Source organism: Dendrobates tinctorius, unplaced genomic scaffold (assembly GCF_039654945.1).
Source record: "Dendrobates tinctorius isolate UK_male_01 unplaced genomic scaffold, ASM3965494v1 ptg000159l, whole genome shotgun sequence".
In the NCBI taxonomy this organism is placed as follows: domain Eukaryota; kingdom Metazoa; phylum Chordata; class Amphibia; order Anura; family Dendrobatidae; genus Dendrobates; species Dendrobates tinctorius.
The window spans coordinates 819324-842364 of record NW_027361826.1 but is presented as its reverse complement, the minus strand read 5'-3'; the positions used below and the strand labels follow the sequence as shown (position 1 = coordinate 842364).

The 23041-nt window shown below is 44.1% G+C and overlaps 1 long non-coding RNA gene across 1 annotated transcript; it reads right to left on the bottom strand.

Annotated features, from left to right (window-relative positions):
- Positions 1-3204: 3204 nt before the first annotated feature.
- On the bottom strand, positions 3205-19474 carry LOC141052236 (uncharacterized). The gene is made up of 2 exons (XR_012220758.1): positions 19350-19474; positions 3205-3565 (listed from the first exon to the last, which is right to left on the bottom strand). It is a non-coding gene; the product is annotated as an uncharacterized lncRNA (long non-coding RNA).
- Positions 19475-23041: the final 3567 nt, after the last annotated feature.

Sequence of the window (23041 nt, the reverse complement as noted above, 5' to 3'; positions counted from 1 at the left end):
TATGCAGCACCAAAAATTTACAATTTTCTTGGTGGTCTGGGGCAACTCGCATTGTCACCTGGGTCCAAAACTGAGGTTTATTCTCCGCCAAAGGAGTAGCATCAATACCCCTCAAAGGAATAGGCATCCGCAGCGGCGTCATGGAAAAACCACAACATTTAGCAAAGTCCAAATCCATCAGATTCAACGCTGCTCCTGAATCCACAAAAGCCTTCGTGGAAAGCGTGGATAAGGAGCAGATCAGAGTAATTGCCAAAAGAAACTTAGGTTGTATACTGCCCACAGCAAATGTGTGTGCAAAACGTTTCTCTCATTTTGGGCAGACAGAAATAGTATGAGAGGCGTCTCCACAGAAAAAACACAGCTTATTACGCCTTCTAAACTCCTGACGTTGTGCCCTAGACAAAACCCCATCACATTGCATAGGTTCAGACGTTTGTTCAAAAGATGGCAGCGCCTCCCGTGTAGTTTTACGTTCACGTAAACGCTGGTCAACTTGAATGGCTAATGACATTTACCTATTTAAAAAATAAAAATAAACGAAGCAAAAAATAATGATTTATTATCATACCGAACAAAAAGTGCAATAACGCGCGATTAAAAACACACATATAAATATCCATTGTACCGCTGAAAATGTTATCTTGTCCCGCAAAAAACGAGCTGCCACACAGCATCAGAGAAAAAAAAAAAAAAAAGTTATAGCTCGCAGAATAAAGCGATGCAAAAATAATTATTTTTTCTATAAAATTGTTTTTATTGCATAAAAGCGCCAAAACATAAAAAAATGACATAAATGAGGTATCGCTGTAACCGTACTGATCCGAAGAATAAAACCGCGTTAACAATTTTACCGCACGCGGAACGGTGTAAATGCACCCCCAAAAGAAATTCATGAAACGCTGGTTTTTGTTCATTCTGTGTCCCAAAAATCGGAATAAAAAGCGATAAAAAGTCACGTGCCCGAACATGATACCAATAAAAACGTCAACTCGTCCCGCAAAAAATAAGATCTCACATGACTCAGTGGATCAAAATATGGAAAAATTATAGCTCTCAATATGTGGTGATGCAAAAACTTTTTACAATAAAAAGCGTCTTTTAGCGTGTGACAGCTGCCAAAAATAAAAACCGCCATAAATAGTAAATCAAACCCCCCTTTATCACCCCCTTAGTTAAGGAAAAATAATAAAATTAAAAAAATGTATTTATTTCCATTTTCCCATTAGGGTTAGGGCTAGGGCTGGGGTTAGGTGTTGTGAGTTCATTCTCTGGTTCACCAGTTGTGAGTTCTCCTTCCAGACTCCCTCTGGTGGTAACAGGAGGTAGAGAGGCTGATTTGATCGGTGGAAATCTGCCACCTGAGAATGAGGATGACGATTGGATCTCAGGAGTCTCAGATTGGATTTAAGACTGCCGACGCCCTATTCAGTTGCTGGTGATTCCTTCTGGCTTGTCAGCTCTTGGTTTTCAGCTCTGTTCCAGTCATCTAAAGATAAGTTTTTCTGCTAATGTTCACACTTGATTTTGTTGGCCTATTCAGTTTTTTGGTGTGGTCAACCAGCCCCTGCTGGGGGCTGTGCTGAATTTCCACTCTTATTTATCAGCATTTTGCCAATTGGCTTTTTGTCCCTTATTAGTTGAGTTTCTTTTTGCTCTGTCTCAGAATATTTCAGAGTGCTGATATAGTGGGAGAAGTCTAGTGACTTCAGGGTTAATTTTGCTATCAGAAGTGTTGGACATGATTTTTGTAGGGTTTTTTGTAGGTTGCAGACAGTGTCTTTCCTTTCCTGGCTAGTTAGTTTGGGCCCCATCATTTGTTCAGCCTATTTTCCTGCCTGTGTTTGTGCCTTCATCTTGTTTCACCGTCAGTACATGTGTGGGGGCTATCTATTCCTTTGGGGTCTGCTCTGGGGCAGTTAGTTTTCCCTTTTCTTGCTTTAGGCTTATTTAGTCCTCCGGCCGTGACGAGGCGTCTAGGAACATCATAGGCACGCTCCACAGCTACTGCTAGTTGTGTTGTAAGATCAGGGATAGTTACCAACCTCTCTGGTTTTCTGTGACTTAGCTTGTTGTGCTTTTTTGTCCTCGGTGACCCATTCATAAAAGTTAGGGCTAGGGTTAGGGCTATGGTTAGGGCTGAGATTAGGGTTAGGGGTGTGTTGGGATTAGGGTTGGAGTTTGAATTGGGGGGTTTCCACTGTTTGGGCACATCAGGTGCTCTCCAAACGCAACATGGCGTCTGATCTCAATTCCAGCCAATTCTGCGCTGAAAAAGTCAAATGGTGCTCCTTCCCTTCCAAGCTCTGCCATGCACCCAAACAGTGTTTTACCCCCACATATGGGGTATCAGCCTACTCAGGACAAATTGTAAAAAATTTTTGGGGTCCTATTTCTCCTGTTGCCCTTAGGAAAATAAAAAATTGGGGGCAAAAATATCATTTTTGTGGGAAACAAATGATTTTTTTTATTTTCACGCCCGGGCGTTATAAACTTCTGTGAAATCCTTGGGGGTTCAAAGTGCTCACCACACATCTAGATAAGTTTCTTAGGGGGTCTAGTTTCCAAAATGGTGTCATTTGTGGGGGGTTTCCACTGTTTAGGTACATTAGGGGCTCTCCAAAGGCAACATGACACCCACAGACCATGCCATCAAAGTCTGCATTCCAAAACGTCACTACTTCCCTTCCAAGTCCCGACGTGTGCCCATACAGTAGTTTTCTCCCACATATGGGGTATCAGGGTACTCAGGACAAATTGGACAACAACTTTTGCGGTCCATTTTCTCCTGGTACCCTTGGGAAAATATAAAAATTGGGGACTAAATTATTATGTTTGTGGAAAAAATACATTTTTTTTATTTTCACGCCCGGGCGTTATAAACTTTTGTGAAGCACTGGGGGAGTTCAAAGTGCTCACCACACATCTAGATAAGTTCCTTAGGGGGTCTAGTTTCCAAAATAGGGTCACATGTGGGGGGATTCCACTGTTTTGGTACATCAGGGGCTTTCCAAACGCGACATGGTGTCTGATCTCAATTCCAGCCAAAAAAGTCAAATGGCGCTGCTTCCCTTCCGCACTCTGCCATGCGCCCAAATAGTGGTTTACCCCCACATATGGGGTATCAGCGTACTCAGGACAAATTGCACAATAACTTTTAGGGTCCTGTAACCCTTGGGAAAGTAAGAATTGAGGTTGAAAAGATCATTTTTGTGGAAAAAATATGATTTAATAATTGTACGGCTGTACGTTATAAACTACTGTGAAGCCCTTGGGGGTTCAAAGTTCTCACCAAACATCTAGATAAGTTCCTTGGGGGTCTAGTTTCCAAAATGGGGTCACTTGTGGGGGGTTTCCACTGTTTATGTACATCAGGGGCTCTCCAAACGTGACATGGCGTCCGATCAGAATTCCAGCCAATTTTGAGTTGAAAAAGTCAAGCGGCGCTCCTTCCCTTCTGAGCTCTTCCATGCGCCGAAACAGTGGTTCCCCAAACATATCAGGTATCAGCGTACTCAGGAAAAATTGCACAATAACTTTTCCAGTCCAATTGCTCCTTTTACCCCTGGGTAAAATAAAAAAAATTGAACCTGAATTATTTTTTTGTCAAAAAAAGTTATGTTCATTTTTTTTTTAAATATTCAAAAAATTCCTGTGAAGCACCTGAAGGGTTAATAAACTTCTTGAATGTGGTTTTGAGCACCATGAGGGGTGCAGTTTTTAGACTGGTGTCAAAGTGGCTTCAAATGTGATGTGGTTTGTAAAAATAAAATGGTGTTGTAAAAATGAGAAATCGCTAGTCAACTTTTAATCCTTATAAATTCCTAACAAAAAAAAATTTGGTTCCAAAATTGTGCTGATGTAAAGTAAACATGTGGGAAATGTTACTTGTTATGCTTTTTGTGTGCCGTATCTCTGTGATTTAAGGGCATAAAAATTCAAAGTTGGAAAATTGCAAAATTTTCAACATTTTCGCCAAATTTCCATTTTTTTCACAAATAAACGTAAGTTATATGAATGAAATTTTACCACTATCATGAAGTACAATATGTCACAAGAAAACAATGTCAAAATCACTGGGATCCATGGAAGCGTTTCAGAGTTATTACCTCATAAAGGGACAGTGGTGAGAATTGTAAAAATTGGCCCGGTCATGAACGTGCAAACCACCCTTGGGGGTGAAGGGGTTAAATAATAATAATCTACTACATTTTGAACTTTATTTCTACATGAATCTGTTGATATTCAGACTCCAACCTTGATGATGATTTGAATTATTGAGACCCTGAAAAAGACTTCTAAGCCTCAATTACCTTCCAAGACCACTTTTTCATCAAACTATTACAAAAGCTGATTGACCACAAGATTGTTTGCAGCTTTCAGGATTAACGTATCTGGAAACAACTTGAATTTTAGACAATAACCACATGGATGGGATTTATAGAAATCTCATGTCCACTGTGTTTTTCTTTTACTCAGCGTAAACAGACCTGCATTATAAAATATTTTATAATGGCACAGAAGCAGTCAGCCATGGGCCAAGCATGAGGTATCAGGGTCTGGGTCAGCATTTGGAGCTTTTGAAGTTTCAATGAAGACAACATGGGTAAGGGAGTGGTGTAAGCCTTCTTTGCTGGGAGCCCTGATACCTCATGCAACAGCTGAAACTGTTTTTTTTCCCAGCCACAATCAAGTGGCAGAAATATCAGCTTGGTAGAAAGATGTCAGGATAGCAACACAGGTAGTTGACTGAAAGTAAGTGCTGGCCTGCAGGCTTGAGAACCCTACTGCTACAGGCAACACACATGAAAGAGACCCAACTTAGATTCTCCACATTTCAAAAGTGGCATCAATTTCCACAGAGTAGAAACAGTATAATGGGCCTCTGACACACTTTCCACTACAGGCAACCCTGCTGAATAGATGAGCGGCGCTGCAGCTGCATGTGTTTCGGCTGTGTTATAGTCACAGCACATGCATGGAGAGCACAACACACGGGCCCTCCATGCAAGTGCTGTGACTGTGACTGTGACTCTATAGCTTGCCCGAATAAGAGGGAACCCAAACATATTCGCTCATCTCTAGTGGAGACCCAACTTGGAGTCACCAAAGTTCAAAAAATTGTTTGTAAAATCAGCAGCAGTAGGCACAGAAGCCACCACAAAGGTGTCAAAGACTGCAATAATGCAAATCAATGCATGACACTAAAAACAACACTATCGCCTAATCTACCCAGTCTGTGACTGAGCTTCATAAGTCATATTCATTGGAGATCCATGACTTGTTCATTTTGATGAAAGGTATGGTGTCTACACTTTCATGGGACGTCCAGATGCGCTTATTCATCAGGACACCACCAGCAGCGCTGAAGACACATTGTGAAACGACGCTGTCTGCAGGACATGACAGAACCTCCAAGGTGTGACAGGTGAGCTCAGGCCACTCTTCCATTTTTGAAGACCAAAATGCAAAAGTGCCCAAATTCCCCTGATGGCATTGATATTTGAGCTTGAGATACTGTAGGGGATTGGGATAGAACATCCCTTTATTGCCTCCTCCCCTTTAAGAGCTTTAATATAAATATACTGTTATGCTTCGATACTGCTACACAGCTGTGTATTACCAACTGTTTTATTGGTATTGCCACATGATGTGTTACCATACTGTACATACTATAAGATATCATGTATATTATGTCTTTTGTATTGTATTACTGTACAGATTAGGGTAAGATAGTGCTTCCTTTGGGAACATTAGATGAGGGAACTTATAGTATAGAGTTCATAGATGTGGGTAAGGGTAATATTGGAACGGGCCACTAGATGGGGCATACTAGTGGGTCCTTGATAGGTATAGCTGGTTAGGAAGTTCACATAGGGGTTAATTGTAGGAGGAGCTGCTATGGGTTAAGCTAGTGTAGGTTGTAGGAATTAGTCAGAAGGGCGCGCACACCCGACAGGTCCACAAGGGCTCTAAGCCCAGGACAACATAGCAGCTACGCAACGTTGTTTAAGTGAAGAACCCCGGCACAGTCAGATGGGTGCTGGATAAGACCGGAGCACCCAGGGAAGTTACAGTTTAGGTCAGCAGCAGGAGCGGAGAAGGAAACATGGTCCCAATGTCGTGCAGGGTGCAGAATGTTCATGATGTGGCAGATCCTCAATAGGGCTGGAGCTTGCAAGTCCGGGGAGAAACAGATGAGCGGGATCCCCTATGTATTGAGGTCCTACAGTAGTGAAGCTGCGGTACCGCCAAGGGTGCTACTACCCCATAATGTACATGAGGGTGAAGAAAGTAAGAGAGGGAAAGAGCAGGAAGAATGCTGTGTGGACTGTGAAGTAACTGATGTGTCCGGGACTGTTCAAGAAGAAAGTAAAAGCATTGAATTGCATCAGAACTGGTATTTGTGTCCGTTATTTCATCTTCATGCACTGGAATCAAGTGTACAGGAGCTGGGTTGCACCGCAGTGGAATCCCTGACTGTGGACCAGCAACAAGAACAGGTACACCGGTAGATGCTGATGGTATTTCTGTGGGAGGAGGTCAGGACACCAGAGCCCCAGTGTCCTCAGCTGCGACTACTGTCCTGGCCCTCTCTTACAATACTCCTGTACAATCCTCTCCAGTCTTTCACAATGTGCCAGGCTTGTACTCTGCTAAGCTGGTGCACAGGCTGGTCTAAAAATGTGTGAAATGACTCACAGAAATTGCTGCTAATGTTTTTGCGGTGACTAGTGTTGAGTAGTGTTGAGCTTTCCGATACCGCAAGTATCGGGTATCGGCCGATATTAGCTGTATCGGAATTCCGATACTGACTTCCGATACTTTTTTCGTATCGGATACCGGAATCGGAAGTTCCCATAAAGCTATCAGCCTGCTCGATTTGATTCAGCCAATGGGAATCCTCAGAAGTGTGATCACATCCTGTTAGGCATGTTAACTATTGGCATGGCTGTGATTGGCTGCTGAAATGACGTCATCATGATGCGCGGTCTGTGCGCATCATGATGCGCCGACTGCGGGGGGTCTGTGCCGACTTGTGTGGGTCTGTACGGGCCTGCCGGGTGCCTGTGCCGGCTGCCGGTGGTCTGTGCGGGCCTCTTGGGGGTCTGTGCCGACTGCCGGGTGCCTGTGTCGGCTGCCGGTGGTCTCTGCGGGCCTGCCGGGGGTCTTGTGTGTGTGCAGGCATCGTCCGATGGGACTACAAGTCCCATCGGGCGATGCCTGCTACACTGACAGTGATTGACACATTAGCCAATGATGGGACAGTAGTAGTCCCATCACCCGGCTAATGTGTTGAATGTAAAAAAAAAAAAAAAAAAAAAAAACACATACTACATACATGCTACATATATACATACTACATACATACTACATTCATACAGCATACATATATACTACATACATACTACATTCATACAGCATACATATATACTACATGCTACATACATACTACATACATACTACATATATACTACATACATGCTACATACAGCATACATACAACATACATGCTTCATATATACTACATTCATACAACATACATGCTACATATATACTATATTCATGCAACATACATAGATACTACATACATACAACATGCTACAGACATACAACATACATACTACATACAACATACATACTGCATACAATACATTCATACAATACATACATAGACATACAGTACATATAACATAGAGTACATACTCACCAATACTTGTCACATTGTTCCCCGAAGCCAGTGTCATCTAAGGAAAAATATGAAAATAACAAACAAGCCATATACTCCCTGATCCGCAGAAATCCACACGTGTCCCACGCCGATCTCCCGTGGAGAGCAGCAACATCAGCTGATGCGACCACTCTCTAGGGGCTCAAGGAATCCAGTGTCAGGAGGTAGGTATCCTTCCGCACTGTATTCCTCCACCACTGTAAAAAAATAGTCCCTAGTCTCACTTTTGGCATTGCTGTGTGAAAAAGTTCCCACGCAGCATTTGCCATAAAGTGAGACCAGGGATTATTTTTTTACAGTGGCGAAGGAATACAGTGCGGAAGGATACCTACCTCCTGACATTGGATTCCTGAGCCCCGTAGAGAGCGGTCGCATCAGCTGATGCTGCTGCTCTCCATGGAAGATCGGCGTGGGACACTCACTCGTGGATTTCTGCGGATCAGGGAGTATTTGGTGGTTTGTTATTTTCATATTTTTCCTTAGATGACACTGGCTTCGGGGATCAAAGTGACAAGTAATGGTGAGTATGTACTCTATGTTATATGTACTGTATGTCTGTATGAATGTATTGTATGTAGTATGTCTGTAGCATGTTGTATGTATATATATATAGTATGTATGTAATATATATATATATATATATATATATATATATATATATATATATATATATATATATAGTATGTATATATGTATATATGTAGTATGTATGTAGTATCCATGTCATCCCTGCAGGAAATACGAGCCGCAATGTGTGAACTGCAGGAAGAAAACGCAAGGCTGAGCCAGGAGATAGAAAAGCTGAAAGCACCAACACCTGGACATCTGAGCCAGGAGGGGGCCATGGAAACGAGGAGTGCAGAAGACATGACCTCCACTGGCCAGGAGGCTGAGAGGCCAAGCAACCCCAATATGGAGGAACTGGAGTCTAATCAAAGTGAGCCACAAACAAGACCCATAGAAGAGAGAAGAGAACCTGCTACCAGCATAATCTCCAGTACAGACCCCCATCAGCAACAACATCACAAAGTCCTGACACCGTCCTCATAATGGACTCAAATGGGAAATACCTGAATACAAGGCGGCTATTCCCAGGAAAAAGGGTCAAAAAAATCCGCTGTGCAACTATTGAGCAGGTGACAGCGGTCATCAATAATCCACGGTTTTCCAACCCAAACCATATCATTATACACACCGGCACAAACAATCTGCCAGACCAGCACCAGCAGATCTCAGGACAACTGGCCCAACTAGCAAAGACGGCACAACTAAGATTCCCAGACAGCAAAATCATTCTGTCATCTCTGCTCCCGAGAAAGGGTATACCCAACCACACCATCCAGATCAATATGGACCTAACAGCAAGAATGAAATCTGTGCCAGGAGTGATTCTGGCCCAACACCCCTCCATAAATCACCATCACCTCTATGACAGTAAGCACCTGAACAAATCAGGGGTCAGCCTTCTGGCCAAAGAGCTGAAGGACATTGTACTAAACAGAGACCACCCTAGGCCTGGAGCCAACACCAACCAGAATCCCATGAAAAGACCCCCCGACAATAAGAAGGAAAGAAACAATTACATCAAAGGAAGCTGAAAACATACACCCTCACCCAAAATTGGACCATCAGAGGAGGAGACCATCATGGAGGAGTTCATCGACCTCACACAGAGACATGCGAAACAGAGGCATACAGAGCAGAGATATGGAGGAGATAAAGACTCTACTCAACACAGTGTGCAGGAAACTAATGTGACTGGATGGAAACAACACCATTAATAAACCAGTCAGAGATCCGGTGTGTCCTACACAGCCATACTCATTACAAGGTATATACAGCCAAGATAGATAGATATATATATATACACACATACATACATACATACATACATACATACACACACACATATATATATATATATATATATATATATATATATATATATATATATATATATATATAAAAAAAAAAAAAAAAAAATGACCTCACTTACAATCAGCAGCTGGAATATTCAGGGTATCAACACCTCGGCCTTTGGATGTAAAACAAATGGCCCTGACTCTATACAAAGACTGAGAAATATAGACATTCAGATCCTCCTGGAAACATGGACCAGAGACGAAGACGAATCTCTGGTGCCCATCGGATACAGGGAAATCTCTGTCCCTGCCCTGAAAAATAAAAACATCAAACAGGGCCGGAGCTCAGGAGGAATACTGATCTGGCATAAAGAGGAGCTCCACCAGTACATCAAACCGGTGAAGAGAGGAGGCAGCCACACATGGATCAGGATCAGCAGCTCCATCCTCACCTCTCAGTCTGATGTCTATCTCTGCGCCACCTATATACCACCGCCAGAGTCACCCTACTTCAATCCAGACTGATTCGAGATCTTACAAAGAGAAGCCGCCCACTATCAGGGCCTGGGCAAAGTTCTCATCTTTGTAGACCTCAATGCAAGAACAGGGAGAGAAAATGACTTCCTGACCACGGATGGAAACATCTACATATTTGGAGCAGAGAATAACGGCCAAGACTCAGTAGTCACAGAGAGCAACAGCTATGACAGTACAGTCAACAAAAGTGGTAAAAAGCTCCTGAACGTATGCAGAAGTTTAGGACTTCATATTCTTAACGGACGAACCAAAGGAGACTCCTTAGGGAGGAGCACACTAAACTCCCATGTAGGGAGGAGTGTAGTAGATTATGCCATTACAGATATGAACCTGGCAAATATCAGCGCCTTCATAGTCTGCCCACAAACGCACCTGTCAGACCACAGCCAACTTCTTCTGTACCTGAAATCTACAGAGAAACCATCCACTCAAAAGCCACAGCAGAGCGGCCTCTTCACCAGGCCTCCATCCTATAAATGGCACAAAACGTCGGCATTAAAGTATAAAGAGGCTCCCAGCAGACCTGAAATACAGCGGATGCTCCACCACTTCTACAACTACGAGTACCAGCCTAACCAAAGGGAGGGAGTCAAGCTGCAAAAGACCTCAACAATATATTCTATACAATGGCCAGACTGTCCGACCTTAAAGTCAACTAAAAGAGACCAAAAGAAAAACAGATCAATGGATGGTTTGACAGAGAATGTAAAGCCGTATGGAAGACCCTGAGAACAGCCTCAAACAAGAAACACAGAGACCCCAACCACCCAGGTCTGAGGGAAGCCTATGAAACCATACAAAGGCAGTACAAAACCATCCTCAGGAGGAAGAAGCAGAGTTACATCTCCACCAAACTTAACCAACTCCAAGACAACTCCTTCTGGGAACAATGGAACCACATGGGCACAAAAGACAAGAAAAACATCCATATCCAAAATGGCAACATCTGGCTCCAGTACTTCAGAGACCTCTATAAAGACATTCCAAAGGAAGAACTAAGCCAAGAACAGGAAAACATAATGGCAAAACTAAAAGCAATGGAGCAAAAAAGCCGGATTACTTACCGGTAATGCTCTTTTAATGAGTCCACGACAGCACCCACTTGGAGAGAGGGATCCGCCCATAGGAACAGGAAACCTACAGAGATAAAAGAGGGCGGTCCGCCTCCTCCTCAGTTGTATTTCAGAGTACCCGGAGGACCGCCAATTATTAGGCCATTATATTAATCAATATTTAAAATTTATCAATTTTACATCTAAGAAGGTGTATATACATTGTTAACTTCTAGGGAGGGTTAGTGAATGGGTGCTGTCGTGGACTCATTAAAAGAGCATTACCGGTAAGTAATCCGGCTTTTTACTCTTCGCCACGACAGCACCCACTTGGAGAGACTTTCAGAGACCTTCACCTGCGAGGGACCACCGTGCTGAGGACCGCTCTACCAAAGGCTAGGTCAGATGAGCATGATAAGTCAAGCCTATAGTGGTTATAAAAAGTAGAAGGCGTCGACCAAGTTGCGGCCTTACATATAGACTCGATTGCGACGTCTCCCTTCTGCGCCCACGAGGATGCCATAGCTCTGGCGGAATGTGCCCTGATACCCTCCGGAGGATCTTTATTTCTCGCGGAGTTTGCCAGACAGATCGCGTCCCTAATCCACAGAGACAGAGTACCCCTTGTGACTTCATATCCCTTCTTTGGCTCTGGAAAGAAATAAACAGAGCCCTACTCTTCCTCCAGCTGTTAGACTTCTCGATGTATTGTAACACTGCTCTTCTAACGTCTAGTGTATGGAATTTTTCTTCTGGAGTAGAATGGTTACTGTAAAATGAAGGGAGGTGGATCTCTTGCGACCTATAAAATTTCCCCGCTACTTTTGGCAGAAACGAGGGGTCTGGTTTTAATATCAACTGATCCTGGAATGTTTAACAGGAACGGAGGTTCTATTGAAAGTGTCTGTATGTCGATGACCCTTCCGGCTGAAGTTAGTGCCACTAGCAGTACCGTCTTAAGAGATAAGTGTTTAAGGGATATTGAGTCTAATGGATCAAAGGGGGAGCGCGTTAGGGCACCTAGTACCAGATTCAAGTCCCAGGGAGGCACTCTGGGTATGTGTACTGGTTCGCTCTGTTCACAGACAGAGATGAGTCTGGCTATCTATTGCCTGCCATGCTATAATTATAGAGGGCCCCTAGAGCAGACACTTGAACTTTTAGTGTGTTGACGGATAGCCCTAGATCTTTCCCCTTTTTGTAGAAATTCTAGAATGGGTGTTATCGGGATTTCTCTAGAGTCGGAAGCTGTGTGGAACTCTAGGAACTTCCTCCATACCCTGTTATAACTCTTTGTAGTAGCCAATTTTCGACTCTGTAGGAGGGTATTGACTAGTCCCCCCGTGAACACTCTTGCTCTTAACATCTCCCTTCCAAGATCCAGCCGTCAAGCAGAGATTGTCCACTTGAGGATAGAGGAATGGCCCCTGAGAGAGGAGCTTGTGGGCTGAGGGAGCACCCAAGGGTTTGTCACTGACATTGCTTGTAGGCACAAAAACTCCTGGCCTCCTGGGCCAAAATGGCGCTATTAAGATTATTCTCGCCTTTTCTGCCTTGATCTTCCTGATAACCTGTGGTAGTAGTATGATTGGCATATGCCTTTCACCCAATCTGAACTGCCACGGGGCTTGGAGGGCATCCATAATTTCCAGTCTGCCACGTTCAGGGAGGCGAACCTTCGCCCCTGTCTGTTTTGTTTGGTGGCAAAGAGATCTATCTGGGAAAGACCCCACAGTGACACGACGTGTTTGAATATTTGCCGGCTCAGGTACTATTCTCCTTACCATAACGTGTGGCGACTTAGGAAGTCTGCTTCTGAATTGTCTCTTCCTCTTATGTGGACAGCCGAGAGAGACAAAAATTGTTTTTCGGCTAAGAATAAAAATTTTCTTGCGGAAGACATTAAGCTGTTCGATCAAGTTCCGCCTTGCCTGTTCAGATATGCTACCACTGTGGTGTTGTCTGAAAGGATTCTCATGTGTTCTCCTTGTAGCTGTGGAAAGAAGTGATATAACGCATGACTAACCGCATTCAGATCTTTTTAGTTTGAGGAATCTTGTCTCTCGCTTATATCCCATTGGCCTTGGGAGAAGATCCCCCCCATATGAGCCCCCCCTCCTGTAGGGCTGGCATCAGTAGTAACTATACCGGAAGGTGTTATCACCCATGACACTCCTCTCGATAGATTGTCATCTAACCACCATACTAGGGAAGTTAGGACTGTTTGGGATAAGGTGATTTCCTTTGCCAAATTCCCTCGGACACAAGCCTCCTCTAGGAGAATCTGTTGTTGCAGTTCCCTGGTGTGGAACTGGGCCCACTGACCCGCTGGGATGCAGGAGGTAAAAGACCCCAAGAGGGACATTGCTTCCCTCAAGGACAGGCCTGGTTTGTCCATTGCTAATGTGATCTTTGTTTTGATCATTGCAATCTTTACCTGTGGTAGCAGACATTTTTGTAACGCATGACCGCGGACCTGTGAGCGCGGGTGGTCTCCCATTCGGGCCCAGGCCGCTTAGCGGCCGCCACCCGACGAACGCAATCACGCTCGGTCTAGAATGGCCGGCGGCCTAGTTGGAGACCTAGGAAGGACTGGACGGATTGTGGCTCGACTCTGGACTTCTTGAAGTTTATTATCCAACCTAGAGCCTGTAGGGATTAAGATTGCGTCAGCAACTCGTCTATTATATTGTCGAGTTGAGTTCCCTATTATTAAGAAGTCGTCCAGATAGGGTATTATCAAGCTGTGTTTCTGGCATAGGAAGGCCTTTACTTCCAGCATCACCTTTGTAAAGACCCGTGGTGCAATGGAGAGGCCGAATGGCATGGCTGTGAACTGGAGATGGTGTATGGTGCCATCGAGGGACACCGCCACTCAGGTATTTCTGATACCTGTAGTGGATGGGAAGAGTATTATAAGCATCCTTTAGGTCTAGGTCCGCCATCATACAATTGGGGAAGAGAAGTTTAATTGTAGACTTAATATATTCCATCTTAAATCGTTGATTTTTGACAAATGTATTTAGCTTTTTCAGGTTGATGATTGTCCTGAAAGAGCCATCTGGCTTAGGTACCAGAAAAAGAGGGGAGTAAAACCCTCTCTCTTCCTGCCCTTTGGGCACATGGTCCAATACTTCTTTGTCCAACAAGCTTAGAATCTCAACTTCCAGGGCCTGCAGTTGGATTGGTGAGTTGAGAGATGCTATAATAACCGAGTTATGTGGGGTATGATGGAACTCTATCTTTAGCCCATTTCTAACAATGTCCAGGACCCAAGAACTGGCTGTGATTTTTCCCCATTCTCAGAGGAAAAAAATTTTTTAGTCTTCGTCCTACTGTAGGGACTAGCCCTTTAGTTTCTGTCTCTACGGGAGGATCTTGTCCTCCTTTATTGCCCAACGATTCTGGTTTTCCGTTGGCCTTCCTCTGCCAAATGGCCATCTCCTAAACGCCCTCCCTCACAAGGAATGGCACAGAGCTTTGCCTTGGATTGGGTATCGCCTCTCCGGCTTTTAAGCCATAGACTATGCCTGGCGTTATTAAGTAAGCCTGCTGTCCTGGATGCCAAACGTAATGAGTCAGCAGAAGCATCCGCTATAAAAGCAGCTGCGCCACGGATCATGGGAACAGCGGCTCGTAATCTGTTCCTTTTTGGTCTATTTGCTGGTCTAGTTAATCAATCCAGATCAGCATAGAACAGCCCATGCAAGTGCTAGCTATTGACGGCTTAAACGTGCCGGTAGCTGCCTCCCATGCCCTTTTCAGTACAGCATTGGCCTTACAGTCGAGTGGATCTTTTAGCACGCCCTGATTGTTTTGAGGTAGAGGCGACAACAGCGTCCACTTTCGGGACCTTAGACCCCGTTACCAACTCCTTGTCACTGAAGGGGTACCTTCTCCTTGAAGCCGAGGGGAGGTAACCTCTCCTGGTCCTGTTTCTCCCATTCTTTCTTAACCAGGCTTTTATGACTGGTATAACAGGGAAGGCTCTCCTCTTCCTATCAGTTAGTCCTGCAAACATTATTTGTTTGCAGCTCCCTTGTGTCTGTGCATCCCATGGTGTTTCTCACGGACTTAACTAAGTTGTCCATGTTCTCTAAGGGGAAACGCAAACACCCCTCCATACCTGAGGAAGATGACGATGTGGATATGTTAGAGCAGGGTTTCCCAACTCCAGTCCTCAAGGCACACCAACAGATCATGTTTTCAGGATTTCCTTTGTATTGCACAGGTGAAGCAATTATCACCTGAGCAATACTAAGGAAATCCTGAAAACATGATCTGTTGGTGTGCCTTGAGGACTGGAGTTGGGAAACCCTGTGTTAGAGCTATCAGAGATCACAGCCTCGTCAGAGTCTGAGCTGGCCACAGTCGGTTTCTTAGTCTTAGTATGTGTAGGTGTACTACTAGACTGGGTTAAGGCCCGTAACTTCTGTGGCTGACGCTGAAGCCCGTTTCGCAGTCTCATTAATGCATTTTTTACATAGCCTTTTTTTTTTTTTTCCTGAGGGAGGAGATGTAGCGAAGAGGAGAAGAGGGAGAGAGGAAGGGAGGGAGAGGTATTTGTCAGCTTGATAGGCAGAGAGTTGTCCACTCACCCAGAGAAGCTGTAGGTACCGGCTCAGGAGGCTGAGATGGGGGCTTGTTGGCGTGGCTTCTGTCCGAGGAACCTCTGCCAGAGTGGTCCTTGGATGCCACCGTGTCACCTGCAAAACATGCTTGCCTGCTAAACCCTTCGCAGCAGGGTTTTTTTTTTTTGCGCTCCACCATTATTTTGCCGGTACTCCCTCCCCCCCGGGAGCACCTCCTCAGGGTAGGCGCAGCTAATTTGCGCATGCTCGGCCTGGTATACAGCCGCCGAGCCGCGCCGCTTAATATTGTCCCTCTTTTTTTTCCTTTTCTCCTTTTGCAGCTTCTACGGGGAGGGGGCGGGGAGCGCTTCGCATGCTTATGCGCGGTCTCGCGATGCTCCTGAGACCGCGCGTGCACCTTGCCGCTGGGGATTCTCCGGTGACCCGGAAGTTCCCCCTTACCACTTCCGGTATCGGCGCTGCATGTGCGTCCTCCCTCTGGGGACTGAAGCCATGGGAAAACGGAGGCTGCATCTGTTCCCTCCGGTTCCGCGCTCCCACACGGACCGGGACGGCCATCTCCGGACCCCGGTGGCGTGTATATGCAGGAGAACCCCGGGCGGCCTCACCCGGACCCGTTTCTGCCATCGCTGCTGCGGCTGTTCAGTCGAGGAGGGAGCCGGATTACAGCACTCCCCCGTCGCTGCTTCTGGACCGGAACCCCTGCCGTTCCCACAGAGACTGCACAGGCGGTTCCTTGGCCCAGGTATGTCTGTAGAGGAATCCTGCTGTCTTCCACCGGAACAGGAAACCAACTGAGGAGGAGGAGAGGCGGACCGCCCTCTTTTATCTCTGTAGGTTTCCTGTTCCTATGGGCGGATCCCTCTCTACAAGTGGGTGCTGTCGTGGCGAAGAGTAAAAGTAAAAAATTTCCAAAACCCCGTGGATGCACCTATTACATTACAGGAAGTAGCAGAGAGAATCTCTTCCATAAGATGTAGAAAAGCCGGTGGCCTGGACAGAATCCTACCAGAAATGCTGAATTACAGCCCACCAGAAATACAGGCCGCAATGGTTAAACTCTTCAATATTGTGCTAAGTGCCGGCTACTTCCCTCGTACCTGGAATCAAGGCCTCATCACACCCATCCAGAAGAATGGGGACAGGTATGACCCAGCCAACTACAGAGGCATATGTGTCAGCAGCAACCTGGGAAAACTGTTCAACAGCATCCTGAACAAGAGGATCCTCAGTTTCCTCACCGAGCACAACGTCCTCAGCAAGAGCCAAGCAGGGTTCATGCCAAACCACCGCACTACTGACCAGATCTACACCCTGCACAGCCTCTTGCAGAGCCACATCCACAATACAAAGAACGGGAAGATATATGTTTCGTGGACTTTAAAAAGGCCTTTGATTCGGTGTGGCACCCAGGCTTATTCCTGAAACTACTGGAGAGCGGAATAGGAGGAAAGACCTATGATGTTATCAAAAGCTCCTACACCGAGAACCTCTGCAGTGTGAGTGTGAATGGCAGAAGAACGGCTTATTTCCAGCAGAGCCGGGGAGTCAGACAAGGCTGCAGCCTAAGCCCAACGCTCTTCCACATTAACATCAACGAGCTGGCTACCGCTCTGGAATCTTCCACAGCACCAGGTCTCACCCTCCATGACGCGCAGGTGAAATTCCTGCTGTATGCAGATGACTTGCTGCTTCTGTCACCAACCGAGAAAGGCCTCCAAGACAACCTGAAAATCTTGGAGAAATTCAGCTCCACCTGGGCTCTACCGGTCAACCTAAAGAAAACCAACATCATGGTGTTCCAGAAGAGAAAGAGAAAGTCAGACCAGCACCCTTCATTTATCCTCAACAACTGCGCCCTTACAGGAATGGACAAATATACCTACCTGGGCCTAGAGATTCACCAATCAGGGAGCTTCAAACAAGCCATAGAGACCCTGAAAGACAAGGCATGCAAAACCTTCTATGCCATCCGAAGGAAACTCTACCATCTGAAGCCACCAGTGAGGTTCTGGTTAAAAATCTTCGACTCTATCATCGCCCCAATCCTCCTGTATGGCAGCGAAGTCTGGGGTCCTCACACCAACCCAGACTGGTCAAGGTGGGATTCAAGCCCAACAGAAATATTCCACCTGGAATTCTGCAAGCACCTTCTCCAAGTCCATCGGAGCACCTCCAACAGTGCTTGCCGGGCCGAGCTGGGCAGATTCCCTCTACACCTAACGGTTCTAAAGAGGGCACTGTCATTCCAGGCTCACCTACATAGGAGCAATCCAAGCTCCCATCACCATAAAGCCCTGACACATGTAGGGGAAACAGAAAAACCAGGACCCTCGGAACAGCTCACCCAAACCCAACCAGAACACCAATCACAACAACCTGACAAAAGCCGGAATCAGGAAGATGGTAGACCAAGGCCAGGAGAGGTACGTAAGTGACTGGAAGAACGACATCATTAGCTCACTGAAACTGACCATGTACCAGAGTCTACAGAGAGACTACAGACTGGCCCTATACCTGGAGAAACTCCCGGACCCCAAAGACCGCAAGATCCTGAGCCGGTATAGACTCAGTGCCCACAGTCTGGCCATCGAATCCAGCCGACACAGGCAGAGCTACAAGCCCAGGGAGGAAAGACTGTGCCAACACTGTGGCCAGGAGGCCCTGGAGGATGAGACCCACTTCCTGCTACACTGCTCCAAGTACTCAGCAGTGAGGGACACTCACATCTCTTCCCGGATTTCACCACCATGAAGGAGGAAGAGAAAACATACATCCTGCTGGGGGAAGAAGAGAGAGCAGTGGAGATAGCAGCGCAATATGTGAGCGAATGCCATAGACTGCGAGAAAGAGAACTATGATATGCCATGGACTTCTATGGCCCCCCACCCTGGATATGCCCCAATCCACCTTCCCTATGCCATGGACTTCTATAGCCCCATCCTGGATCTGCCCCCATCCACCTTCCCTATGCCATGGACTTCTATAGCCCCATCCTGGATCTGCCCCATCCACCTTTCCTACAGCCCCTTCCCAACATCCCTACAGTCCCTATCCCTATTCCCTTCTGTACACCTGCTTTGGCAAAACTAATGTGTATTTAGTCCTGCCAATAAAGCTTCTTTGAATCTTGAATCTATATGTAGTATGTATGTAGTATATATATATATGTAGTATGTATATATGTAGTATGTATGTAGCATGCATGTATGTAGTATGTATATTTGTAGTATATATATGTAGCATGTATATATGTAGTATATATATTTGTAGTATATATATGTAGTATGTATATATGTAGTATGTATGTAGTATATATATATATTGTGGGGAATAGATAGCTCAGCTGGGATCTTTGCTTTGGCACAAGCGTGTGGCTATGAAGTCACTTCAGCAGACTAGCAAGTTCCACATGGATATTGACACGGCATATTTATTGTGCACACTTGTTACTCAATGATACACATGCCAAACATGAAATAAAACATCTAAGGCCGTCTGGCCACTAACTAACAATAGCAGGCTAACTACAAAATAAACCTATATAACAGCAAACAAGTCCATGTAATCTTACTGTGTCAGCTCCCAGCTCAGTAGACCTGATAGACTGAGAGCTCCCAGCTCCTCCTGATTATATCAGCTGGACCAGTCAGGAAACCAAAACCTGGATTGAATTAGTGGAGGGGGAACTACCAGTCCTTTCCATGCTGATCACTAAGGAAACCAGGACTGGATTACAGTGAAATAAACTGGCTTCATCATCAGTACAGGGAGACATATGAAATAAAACGGGGAGAAATATACCTGTTTTCTAGTACCTCTCCCCTTGGCACCTCACAATATATATATGTAGTATGTATGTAGTATGTATGTAGTATATATATATATATATATATATATGTAGTATGTATGTAGTATGTATGTAGTATAGATATATGTAGTATGTATGTAGTATGTATGTAAATATGTAGTATGTATGTAGTATGTATGTAGTATATATATATATATGTAGTATGTATGTAGTACATATATATATGTAGTATGTATGTAGTATGTATATATGTAGTATGTATGTAGTATGTATATATGTAGTATGTATGTAGTATGTATATGTAGTATGCATGTAGTATGTATGTAGTATGTATATGTAGTATGTATGTAGTATGTTTTTTTTTGTTTGTTTGTTTTTACATTCAACACATTAGCCGGATGATGGGACTTCTACTGTCCCATCATTGGCTAATGTGCCAATCACTGTCATGGTAGCAGGCATCGCCCGATGGGACTTGTAGTCCCATTGGACGATGCCTGCACAGACCCTTGCAGCCTGCACAGACCCCCGGACAGTCGGCACAGACCCCCGGCAGTCGGCACAGACCCCCGGGCAGTCGGCACAGACCCCCGACAGCCGGCACAGACCCCCAGCAGGCCGGTACAGACCCCCGGCAGTCCGCACAGACCCCCGAGCAGTCGGCACAGACCCCCGGCAGGCCGGCACAGACCCCCGGAAGGTCCGTACACACCCCCGAAAGGCTGTACAAGGACAGAAAAGGGTTTTTCTTATCCCATAGACTTGAATGGGACTTCCGGTATCGGAATCGGCGATACCCGATACTTTTTTTTAGATCAGCCGATCCATTCCGATACGATATTTTTCAGTATCGGCTGGTATCGCTCAACACTAGTGTTGAGCTTTCCGATACCGCAAGTATCGGGTATCGGCCGATATTAGCTGTATTGGAATTCCGATACTGACTTCCGATACTTTTTCGTATCGGATACCGGAATCGGAAGTTCCCATAAAGCTATCAGCCTGCTCGATTTGATTCAGCCAATGGGAATCGTCAGAAGTGTGGGCACATCCTGTTAGGCATGTTAACTATTGGCATGGCTGTGATTGGCTGCTGAAATGACGCCATCATGATGCAGGGTCTGTGCGCATCATGATGCACCGTCTGTGCCAACTGCGGGGGGTCTGTGCCGACTGTCGTGCGTCTGTACGGGCCTGCCGGGTGCCTGTGCCGGCTGCCGGTGGTCTGTGCGGGCCTCTCGGGGGTCTGTGCCGACTGCCGGGTGCCTGTGCCGGCTGCCGGTGGTCTCTGCGGGCCTGCCGGGGGTCTTGTGTGTGTGCAGCCATCGTCCGATGGGACTACAAGTCCCATCGGGCGATGCCTGCTACACTGACAGTGATTGACACATTAGCCAATGATGGGACAGTAGTAGTCCCATCATCCGGCTAATGTGTTGAATGTAAAAAAAAACAAAAAAACATAGTACATACATACTACATACATACATACATACTACATATATACATACTATATATATATACTATATACATACTACATATATACTACATTCATACAGCATACAAATATACTACATACAAACTACATACATACTACATACATGCTACATACATACTACATATATACATAATACATACATACTATATACATACTACATATATACTACATTCATACAGCATACATATATACTACATACATACTACATACATACTACATGCATGCTACATACATGCTACATACATACTACATATATACATACTACATACATACTACATACATACTACATTCATACAGCATACATACATACTACATACATGCTACATGCATACTACATATATACATACTACATACATACTACATATATACTACATTCATACTACATACATACTACATACATACTACATACGTACTACATACATACTACATACATACTATATACATACTACATGCATGCTACATACATACAACATACATATCTAATACATACTACATACATGCTACATGCATGCTACATATATACATACTACATACATACTATATACATACTACATACATACTACATATATACTACATACATATATACTGCATACTACATATATACTACATACAACATACATACATACATACTACATACTACATACATGCTTCATATATACTACATTCATACAACATACATACTGCATACAACATACATACATACATACTACATACATGCTACATAAATACTACATTCATGCAACATACATAGATACTACATACATGCTACATACATACTACATACATACAACATGCTACAGACATACAACATACATACATACTACATACTGCATACATACAACATACATACATTCATACAATACATACATACTACATACAATACATTCATACATTCATGCAATACATACATAGACATACAGTACATATAACATAGAGTACATACTCACCAATACTTGTCACATTGTTCCCCGAAGCCAGTGTCATCTAAGGAAAAATATGAAAATAACAAACAAGCCGTATGCTCCCTGATCCGCAGAAATCCACGCGTGTCCCACGCCGATCTCCCGTGGAGAGCAACAGCATCAGCTGATGCGACCGCTCTGCTCTCCACGGAAGATCGGCGTGGGACACTCACTCGTGGATTTCTGCAGATCAGGGAGTATTTGGTGGTTTGTTATTTTCATATTTTTCCTTAGATGACACTGGCTTTGGGGATCAAAGTGACAAGTAATGGTGAGTATGTACTCTATATTATATGTACTGTATGTCTATATGTATGTATTGTATGAATGTATTGTATGTAGTATGTATGTTGTATGTCTGTAGCATGTTGTATGTATGTAGTATATATGTATGTTGTATGAATGTTGTATATATGTAGTATGTATGTAGCATGTATATATGTAGTATGTATAGTATGTAGTATGTATGTAGTATGTATATATGTAGTATGTATGTAGTATGTATATATGTAGTATGTATGTAGTATGTATATATGTAGTATGTATGTAGTAGGTATATATGTAGTATGTATGTAGTATGTATATATGTAGTATGTATGTAGTATGTATATATGTAGTATGTATGTAGTATGTATATATGTAGTATGTATGTAGTATGTATGTAGTATATATATGTAGTATGTATGTATGTAGTATGTATATATGTAGTATGTATGTAGTATGTATGTATGTAGTATGTATATATGTAGTATGTATGTAGTAGGTATATATGTAGTATGTATGTAGTATGTATATATGTAGTATGTATGTAGTATGTATATATGTAGTATGTATGTAGTATGTATATATGTAGTATGTATGTAGTATGTATGTAGTATATATGTAGTATGTATGTATGTAGTATGTATATATGTAGTATGTATGTAGTATGTATATATGTAGTATGTATGTAGTATGTATGTATGTAGTATGTATGTAGTATGTATGTAGTATATATA